Below are 11308 nucleotides of genomic sequence, written 5' to 3'. Positions count from 1 at the left end.
AAAAACATTATATTAAAGCAAAAACTACAAAAGAATCAAATAACAAGTAAAAAATAAAAAACCGAAAAATCGGTCTTGAAATCATTTTGGAAACCGATGCCTCATTCTTCTTATTAGATTCGGACAGCTAAATCAACTGAAAAAAATTTCATCTAATTTACGTGCGGCATTAAAATTTATTATATTAATTCGAGGCCAAGTATTTTCTAATGAATTGAAAAAAGTTACCACTTGAATTACGTGCAGCATTAAAATTTATGATATCAATCGGTGGACAAGTATTTTATTAGTAACTCCAAATTTTGACATTATTAAATTCTTCTAAGAAGCTTTTAAAAAGCAACATTTACAAAAGCAACATTTAAAAAGGGCCAATTCTGTTGGATTTGTTGTGTCTTGAATTTGATCTATCTTTCCTCTTTTCCTTTCTTTTTCCTAACGTTATCAGCCGAAAATCATATCTCGGCCCGCAACACGCATTGCTCCATGTTCTTGAGTTCCCAATGGACGAAACATATTAGAAGACAAGGAGAAAAATCACAAAAGTCCAAGAATAAACCTCTATCGAAATATTTTCAGTACAATTTCGACGAAAAATAGGTCTTTTTTCGTGAAAACCAACGTTATACGCCGAAAATTATAAACAATTGATAGAAATTTGAACTAACATCTTATAGTCATCTGAACATAAATATGGATCTTTTGAGAAAAAAGATGTGATATCAAACCATAAACCTAGGGAAAAAAAAGGTTGGGACAAGTACATTGATGGTCCCTCGTTTGCTGATAATTCCACCCATAAAAAAAACTTTAAACAAAATTATTTTTTAATTGTGAAAAAAATTCATTCATAAAAAAATATACAGAACAATTCGAAAAAAATTTTACAAATCTTGAAAAAATGTTATATTAAAAAAAAACTAATCTGCATCTATTTTTTAAAGTGTCAAAAGAATCAAATAACAAGTAAAAAATAATAAACCGAAAAATCGCCCTTGAAATCATTTTGGAAACCGGTGCCTAATTCTTCTTATTTGATTTGAACAGCTAAATCAATTGAAAAAAATTCCATCTTATTTACGTGCAACATTAAAATTTATTATATCAATTCGAGGCCAAGTATTTTCTAATGAATTGAAAAAAATTACCATTTGAATTACGTGCAGCACTAAAATTTATGATATCAATCGGTGGACAAGTATTTTATTAGTAACTCCAAATTTTGACATCAAGAGACTCGGTAGAGTCTCGGGACAAGTACATTGACAGCCCTCTCGTCTGCTGGCCCAAGGCTCGCCGATCAAGAGACTCGGTAGAGTCTCGGGACAAGTACATTGACAGCCCTGTCGTCTGCTGGCCCGAGGCTCGCCGAGTATACTTTCTCTGAATAAAACGGTTCGCGGTGGTGGGGGTAAAACTGGCATATCATTTTCTAAAATTGCAGAGCTCAGGAGATGTTTTATAAATCAAAAATTGGTTTGGAGACTAATTTTCAAAATCTCTTTCGAATGAGTGTTACGTCCTAGCATTACGCTAAACGCCCCTCACTTTTTCTCTTCTACTCAAACGCTATCACGAGTATATTTCTAACCCTTATCATCATTTGTCGATACATAGTTCTTATCTAGGAATATATTTAAACACAGAGCGTATCCAGACCACCCATAACAAATACATCCTGCGAGACACTCGGCGCTCGCACATATTTTTTTCCTCAACTGTCCATTCTCTAAACACTCACAACGCGTGCCCTAGACTCTCCCCGACGTTCCGGCGCCATAAATAATCCTACAAGACGAGCACGGAAAACCAGAAATAAACACTCCAAGACCGATTTCCTATCCTTGAATTTATTATCAATGCAGCATTTCCTAAATCCACACAAAATTCCAGAGATGCGTTCCGAAACTCGCGTTTCCCACGAGTCCCGAAAACAGATGCTCTTATCTCAAGTGCAACACGTGTACATCTCAGAACTCCGCTCAACACACTTTCCCTAATTCTAAGAAATCTCGAGCGACTTTTCCTCCAATCATATCTCCGGCAAAGTCTCCCCCATATTCAAATCCAATCACCAAATCAGACGATACTTTTTACCCAATCCAAACTAAAAAACCACAGAGAACAAACCCCCTCTACAGCATCCTACCCCCAAAAAACACATCCTCCTCTCGAACTCTAACTAGGCTAAGAATCTTAGTTGTTAGTCAGTTAGCATCGAACGATAAAGACATTAACATCGGAGAACTCTCCTTTCTCTAAATCCTAATTCATCCGAATAATAGCTAACTCTTTGTTTAACAGTTTAATTTCTTAATTTGTAAAGTAAATAAGTGCATAAGTGTCTCAATAAACACATCACAATATTCTGTAATAAACAAAATATCATCGAGTGTACTTATTTCATCAAGCCTTCGACACCGCTCAACAATTGGAAAATCCTTCCAATTCGCGGGCACAACCTCAATAAAAGGTCACGTATACCTAAAAATATAGTATATGTTCTCGGGCCTCGCACTAGTCCCAAAGAAGACTCACTGGCAGAGGTACTCAACGTACACTCTGCTTCTCTAAATCGGCGACTGTGCGCCCCCAACTAATCCTCCCTCCTGGGACGTAACATGAGCACGAAACCAACACGATCGGTAGCGTAAATGCTGAGAAAAAACTTTGCACAGGCTCAAGATTATGCAAAAGTTACTGACACATTTATGGATTTACCGTGTCTGTACAGAACACCATCAAAGGCCTCTTGATGCCAGCTATAACCCATTTCTATGGAAGCTCGGGTCCCGGGATCCCGGCTACAGAAATAATGAGTTATGATTGGTCAGGACACTCGCTGTACCGTTCCAGCGGAATAAATTTTATGAATATATACCTATATATACAATGCCATCAGTCAGCCGACAGTTTTTGATGTTATAACAAACGGATTTTCGACATTACGAAGTGCGGGGTGAAAAAAAAAATTTTTCATCTAATAAAGTGTTCAACCCTAGGGAAAAAAGGTTGGGACAAGTACATTGATGGTGTCGTGTTTGCTGATAATTCCATCCATAAAAAAAACTTAGAAACCGATACCTCTTCTTATTTGATTCGAACAGCTAAATCAATTGAAAAAAAATTCATCTTATTTACGTGCAGCATTAAAATTTATTATATCAATTCGAGGGCAAGTATTTTCTAATGAATTGAAAAAAGTTACCACTTGAATTACGTGCAGCACTAAAATTTGTGATATCAATCGGTGGACAAGTATTTTATTAGTAACTCCAAGTTTTGACATTATTAAATTGGCCTAAGAAGCTTTTAAATCCAAAAATATCACATGCAAGCTAATCATTACTTGCTCTATGGTGGCAGAGACTTATAAGAAAATCGATTCTTTTCAGACTTTCAGGAGCTTCTGATATTATTCACAATATTCGACGTCAATTGGATCGTTACAAATTATGTTTAAATATGAGTTAAAAGTACTTGTCCGGCCCAACACTATTTATTGAAATAAAAATCAATCATAAAAAAACGAAATTATACGGCAGAATCCGGTTAAAAATGTATTGAAATGCGATTTATTATTAGTTTAATGTTCTTAATAATAGTATAGGTTAGTTATACCGAATGAAATTCGTTCGCTGGAAGAAGTGAAAAGTAAAAATTGCCGTCATTCCAATACAAACTGGGGACTTATTTTTGGAAACTTGAACATATTTAATGTGCAAAATGTTTTTTATTTATCGATGCACAAAAACATCCCTTGTATAGTACAGGACAATTCGTTTCCATTCTTATTAAATTAGTGCACTTGAGGGAAAATTACATGAAGATAACTCTCTAAATTCCCTCTGCATGAATATTTGTGCTCCATCAGTTCTAGAAAAGCCCTGATTTTTATTTGAATAAACAATTTTAATGGATAGTGATGGGCCGGACAAGTACTTTTAACTCATATTTAAACATAATTTGTAACGATCCAATTGACGTCGAATATTGTGAATAATATCAGAAGCTCCTGAAAGTCTGAAAAGAATCGATTTTCTTATAAGTCTCTGCCACCATAGAGCAAGTAATGATTAGCTTGCATGTGATATTTTTGGATTTAAAAGCTTCTTAGGCCAATTTAATAATGTCAAAATTTGGAGTTACTAATAAAATACTTGTGCACCGATTGATATCACAAATTTTAGTGCTGCACGTAATTCAAGTGGTAACTTTTTTCAATTCATTAGAAAATACTTGCCCTCGAATTGATATAATAAATTTTAATGCTGCACGTAAATAAGATGATTTTTTTTTCAATTGATTTAGCTGTTCGAATCAAATAAGAAGAGGCATCGGTTTCTAAGTTTTTTTTATGGATGGAATTATCAGCAAACACGACACCATCAATGTACTTGTCCCAACCTTTTTTCCCTAGGGGAAGTTTATGGTTTGATATCACGTCTTTTTTCTCGAAAGTTCCTTATTTATGTTTTGACGACTATATAATTTTAATTTTAATTTCTATGAATTATTTACGATTTAATGCTTATCACATTGGTTTCCACGAAAAAAGACCTATTTTTCGTCAAAATTGTACTGGAAATATTTCGTCACAGGTTTATCCTTGGACTTTGGCGATTTTTATCCTTGTACTCTAATATGTTTTGTCAATTAGGAACCCAAGAGCATAGTGGAAAGCAGGTTGGAGGCCGAGATATGATTTTGGCTTGTAACATCTGATTTGTCGAAAAAAGACTAATACCGCACAATCAGTATACTAGTGAAGAGTATTATACACGAATGCTGTAGGATTGTAATATATTTGATATTTTCTTACCGTTCGAAATCATTTTCGTTGTGTGATTTAAGAAGTTTTGTTTACATTTTTTGTGGTGTAATAAGAAAACGGGCGATCATCAATGTAATTGTCCAAATTTTTTTCTCCGAGAGAGGATTTTTACGGCTTGATATCAAATATTTTTTCTATGGCAGTTCTAAACGACAAAAAATATTCTTAAATAAGATTTTCTAAAGTTAACCAATGTTTCTATTGTTATATTTAAAAATAAGTTCTCCAATGTTTTTCTTTAAGTTTTGTACAATTTATAACAGTTTAATATTCTTCGAATGTTTGAAGTGATACCCTCAATTTTGCAACCATTTCAAACGTGCCCATAATTTTTTGGGATTAAAATCATATTCCGTAAGGTTTTTCAATATTTTGTATCATTGTGGAATTTTCCCCCGTCATTTATAAATTTTGTTTTCAATAGTTTTGATAAAATCATTGTGAATAAAGAAAATATGAAGATTTTTCAATAAACCGAATTTTTTGATTGATTTTCCTTAAAATTTGACAGAAGGAGAAAGAAAAAAATATATACAATGTTCACCAAGTCCACCAGAATTCGCAATTTTCACATATGTTTATTGAATTCTAATGCTAGCAATTTTCATTTCATTAAAAAACGTGCTTCCAAGGACTTTTTGAAGCAATCTTTTTCATTTGTATTATCATACCCAGAGATAAAAGTTGACACACCCATGTCGATGCACAAAATTTTTAAACTCTGCATGTAGCCACCAAGGTTCAACCGGACAAAAGATAAACTATGAAGTGCGTCAAGACCAACAGAATTGCTTATTTATTAATATGTCCATTGCATTTTGAAAACATAACTTCTTATGTAATTCATAAATAGGCCATCGCTGACTTCTTGTATCATTTATCATTATTTTGAGTTATTTATTACTAGTAATCCATATCATCATCCATAATAGTAATCCATATTGTATCATTTATCATTATTTTGAGTTATTTATTACTAGTAATCCATATCGTAATTCTATAATTCTTCTACAATTTTTATTAATTGTAAGTATCCATATTTCATAATCAAAAACAGGAAGTGCTAATACCTAGCGTGCATGTCAATACACAGAATTTTCAAAGTCTGCAAGTATCCACTGCGATTTATTCATCTACATTTTGATACAGAAAGAAAAAATTACCACCGATTCATAAAATTCATTGTGCCAAAACTAAAAGAAAAAAAGACAGCGCACTTCAAAGTGAACAGAACTCAAAATTGTTTCATGTATCTTTGTTTATATATTGCAGTCGGAACCAAAAAGTGAAAAGATTGGCACACCTACGCTTCACAGAAATATCAAAGTTCATAGGTATTCGCTGCATGCCAGTAATACAAACTGTGGTGCTATGGGGCAAACCACTTCAAAATTCCATGAACCACATTCTTGAAACTTATTATGTTACATTCAAGAAAAAAAGTGACAGATACGCTGCATGTTGAAGCAAGCGAAATGCTGTATTTTTGTATGTCTCCATAGTTATACGCAAACAAAATATTTGATCACATCCAAAAATTATCAGACGTAGACTTACACACATGAATTTTTCAACCCATGATGCCAATCGCAAACATGGTCTGGAAATACTCAACATACATGTCGCTTCATGACTTTGTCGCACTTTAGAGGTGTTCATTGCATTTCGAAGATATGAATTTTGATATCATGAAAATCAGACACCCAATGACTTATTGAAATAAATTTCCAAATTCATTATGCATTAAGTCAAGTGAATATATCTATGCACTTACATGGCCCAAAGATTTTTCTAAAACTCGGGTGTATAAACAAGGAATCATGAAAACTTTTTGTTATGAATTTTCCAATTTATTGAAATCAATATGAGGAAATCGAAATACAGAAGTCACTCGAATTGTCTAGAGAATGAATAGAAATTGGTATGGATATACTGTAAGCTAAGGAGGTGGGAAAAAGGGCCCGGTGAACACAGCCAAACGAAATGACAGAAAATATGACAACAATGAATTAGACACTTTTACTTGACCAAAGTTTTTCAAAATTTATTTGCATTCATTTACATACAACCACGCATAATTTTTCTATAATGTAATAACACAACATAAAATTTATGTTTGGAAAGAACATTTGAGAGATTATAATGAGCGAAAGTTTTTTTTTCTCACATAACTCCTGTTGAAAATTTGTAATGAACCAGAACCAGGATTGCAACAAAATTATGTCATGAATAAACGTAAAATCAAAGAATTTGTACAAGGAGAAATTTCCCAATACTAATATATGTCCTATATAACAAATACTCGCGAACCGATTGCGATGAGGGTAAACTAACCCCATGGTTTTCACAAAACTTACATAACATTTTTTTTTATAGTCATATAAGAATTTTAAATCGAATTCATACAGCTCGCACTGTTTCTCCGAAATTTTATCATTTTGATCGCTGTTGCTATTAATTTGATCATGCCATCAAAAACTGACAGATGATTGAACAATATATCACGCCAAAGTCACTATATATCTGGTTTTCGTAATATACACTGCATGTATGACACCACATACCACTATTTTGAATAAAATAAATACATATTGAACACTTGATTAGATGAAAAATATTTTTTTTTCACCCCGCACTTCGTAATGTCGGAAATCCGTTTATTATAACATCAAAAGCTGACAGCTGACTGATGGGATTGTATATATAGGTATATATTCATAAACTTTATTCCGCTGGAACGGTACAGCGAGTATCCTGACCAATCACAACTCATTATTTCTGTAGCCGGGATCCCGGGACTCGAGCTTCCATAGAAATGGGTTATAGCTGGCATCAAGAGGCCTTTGATGGTATTCTGTACAGACACGGCTAATCCATAAATGTGTTAGTAACTTTCGCATAATCTTGAGCCTGTGCAAAGTTTTTTCTCAGCATTCACGCTACTGATCGTGTTGGTTTCGTGCTCATTCGAAAGGGATTTTGAAAATTAGTCTCCAAACCAATTTTTGATTTATAAAAAATCTCCTGAGCTCTGCAATTTTAGAAAATTACATGCCAGTATTACCCCCACCACAGCGAATCGTTTTATTCAGAGAAAGTATATCGGCGAGAGCCTCGGGCCAGCAGACGACAGGGCTGTCAATGTACTTGTCCCGAGACTCTACCGAGTCTCTTGATACACGGTTGATTTGCCGCTCGACAAAGGCGCCTCAAGGGATTTGAGAGTTCCGATAAAGAGTAAAAAAAATTAAATTCCAGACCCGTGTCAAGCTAAAAGAAAAGTAAGCTGATACTTTGTCTTTAACTTTAAAATATTATTAAGCGCTTAATGTTTAAGAGCGATTAAAAAAAAAATTATCATTTTCTGATTACAGGTACAAATCTAGCAAGAACAAATGGCTCTTCTAGAAACTCCGTTTCTAGGCGACAAAAAATAAACATTTAAAAAAAAACGACGACGTGACTACCATTTATTTTAAGTTTTCATCAATATTTATTAACACCTCAACATAAAAAAAGCATCATAAATAATAAGCCGACAATTTTTGTTTTATTAATGACAAATCAAAATGCGTTTCTTAAATTACTCTAACTCAAAAGTATTAGTGCAAATGATCGTTTGTTCAATTGTTTTATTCTCTTATCCAAATATGCTATATTGTTGCGTATTGATTCCAAATTCGAGGCAAAACTTTCTTAAATTCCTTTAAGCAAGTCTTTGTTGCTGTCCAGTCCATTGGTTATGTCGGTTTGTAGTAGGAGCTCTAGTTGTGCCAGTAACGTATTTCCGACCATATGAAAAGAAAAAATAAAACATTTTAGTGCTTTGAAATTAGTCTGCAGTTGAAAAATTTGCTTCATTTTGAAAATTGGGATCACACCAATCTCGTGTGTCGCGGAAATGTTAACTCGATGACAAAATACTGAGAAATATTTTGGTGAATTTTACCTTGCTGATGGAAAGAGCTAAGAGCCAACATGCGATTGACCGTTTGAGGTACAATGATCGAGGAAGCTTCGTTTTTTTTTCATGATTTCGTACATCTCAATTTTTCGTTCTCTTTCTGTGTCCTGTTGAGCGGCCGATTTTTTCTGTGCTAATTTGTTCATTCGATGAAGAAGCATCGAGAGGCTACTCGCCATTGCTATGATCTGAATGCTGTTGAGTAAAGCCGATTTTGCGCTCAATTGCTGAACCACCTCGACGATTTCCTGGGTCTTCATAGTTTGAGACAATTTTCCAAGTTATGCGTTTTTAATACTCCAGACTTCGTTTGCGAATTTTATCCACTTCAGTAAATGCCGTTTTTTCCTCTCCAACTTTAGTCGAACCCGTTTGTTTGAATAGCTGAATCTGCAACGTCAATTGTCTAAAACAAAATAAAAGTCGGTCGTTCTTAAATTCTCGAATTTTAACATGTTCCAAAGTTATTTGTGGATTGTTTTACAAGGAATATTAATAAATTTGCAATTTGGGAATCGCTATGATCTTTACAAATTCAATGGTTTTTTGTTATTCAAATAATTCTAGTCACTTTTCGTTTAGAACTGTCTTTGGAAAAGAAAACTCCAGTGAATGTTTAATAATTGAATGGATCTTCACTCACTTTAAGCTGGCACCTTGAGGATCAGCGAAAGTCGCGACCAGATTGCTGCTAAGGTTTCTTGCAATTTCAGGAAATTCAATTTTTTCCCCATTATCTCGACCTGGGACAGAATTTCTGCCATACTTTTTTGTTCTGCCTCATCGTTCGCTTTTTCTTTGAGTCTATTAATTTCTTCGAAACGATCTTTCAGCTCAAACTGCAAAAAGTCTCAGATTTTTGAATCGGTGTTTCTTGCTCTCCCTCACCTGGCAACTCCCAGTCTCCAAAACTGTTTTTCAATAAACGTAATTTTCATGACAATAGCGAAAAAATAATTCCTATTATTTTTAAACGTCCAATATAAAATTTGAGTAGAGCAAAGTTGTTATTATGCTTAGAACTCCCATAAAATAAAATTATAGTTCTTAACCAGAATTATAGTTCTTGAAATTCTGTCGGAAAAATCAACACCTTGGTTGAGAACACGTTTCCCCTTGAATTTATTGAAGGTTGTAGTAGCGCTTGTGTGCAAACGTTCAATAAAAATAAGCCAATAGTTTACTATCCCACAAACAGTTATGATTATTTTTTTTTGTATTTGAATAATTTTTCATTTCAATTCCATTATAGAAAATAATAATAATTTCGCATCCAAAATTTTTCGAGAAAATCAGATTAATTGAAGTTTAATTAAAACTAAGGAGTAAATTACATTCAGTTATATGTTGTCTTACATGATTGAATCTTTAAGGTAATCCAAGAGTTTCGAATTTGTCATTTCCAAATGCAAATTCTTGAAAGGTTATTCTGGTGGTAGACAAAATAGGAATATCGATCTCGACGGTGAATCCTGGCAGTAGCTTCATAAGATGTCTAAGTTTACTGAAGTGTTTGAACAGTGCGGTCACTTCCAAAACATTTAGAAGCATGTCCACGGTCAATGAAAAATCCATATACATCGCTACTGTCGCTTTGATAGATTCACTACTTTCCTTGTATACAAGATTTTGACCTAAGAATGGACTTTCTCCTGCCTGAGCTTCCAGACATACTTCCTGATATCTGAGTATCAAGGGAAGGATTTGTGGAAACTCTTCTCATCGGAGGCTATGCGACAAATACAAAATATAGAAAATATTATAGAAACAATATTCTGTGTAAAATCAAATTAATTGAAATTTGATGAAAACTAAGGAGTAAATTACATTCACTTATATGTTGTCTTACCTGATTGAATCTTTAAAGTAACCCAAGAGCACTTGTAAGAGTTTCAAATTTGTCATTTCCAAATGCAAATTCATGAAAGGTTATTCTGGCGGTAACCGTAGACAAAATGGGAATATCGATCTCGACGATGAATCCTGACAGTAGCTTCATAAGAAGTCTAAGTTTACTGAAGTATTTGAACAGTGCGGTCACTTCCAAAACGTTTAGAGGCATGTCCACGGTCAATGAAAAATCCATACACATCGCTACTGTAGCTTTGACAGATTCACTACTTTCCTTGTATACGAGATTTTGACCTAAGAACAGACTTTCTCCTGCCTGAGCTTCCAGATATTCTTCCTAATATCTGAGCATCAAGGGGAGGATTTGAGAAAACTCTTCTCATCAGAGGCTATGTGAAAATACAAAATATGAATTAGTCCAATACATTACAATGATTCAGATCTATTATTATTGGCTTCGCTAAATAAATAATCAACCCTCAGTAAGGAACTGATGTTTATGCTGTTGAATTTTTTGTTTAAATACTACATAACATACCTTGTATAGTTTCATTCAATACGTAGTGAATCAGCGAGAACTTGTCCTGTAGTCGTCCAAATCTCCATACCAATCAAAAATCACTGAGGATCCGAAAATCGCCGTAGATCCATTTGAGCGT

General features: G+C 33.9%; 1 long non-coding RNA gene across 1 annotated transcript; it reads right to left on the bottom strand.

The window, feature by feature from the left end:
- Positions 1 to 9087: 9087 nt before the first annotated feature.
- LOC122410684 (uncharacterized) lies at positions 9088 to 10803 on the bottom strand. The gene is made up of 4 exons (XR_006261000.1): positions 10648 to 10803; positions 10155 to 10527; positions 9442 to 9709; positions 9088 to 9204 (listed from the first exon to the last, which is right to left on the bottom strand). It is a non-coding gene; the product is annotated as an uncharacterized lncRNA (long non-coding RNA).
- Between the last annotated feature and the right edge of the window lie 505 nt (positions 10804 to 11308).

The sequence above is a fragment of the Venturia canescens genome, chromosome 5 (genome assembly GCF_019457755.1).
Source record: "Venturia canescens isolate UGA chromosome 5, ASM1945775v1, whole genome shotgun sequence".
In the NCBI taxonomy this organism is placed as follows: domain Eukaryota; kingdom Metazoa; phylum Arthropoda; class Insecta; order Hymenoptera; family Ichneumonidae; genus Venturia; species Venturia canescens.
This window is presented reverse-complemented; position numbering and strand designations above follow the sequence as displayed.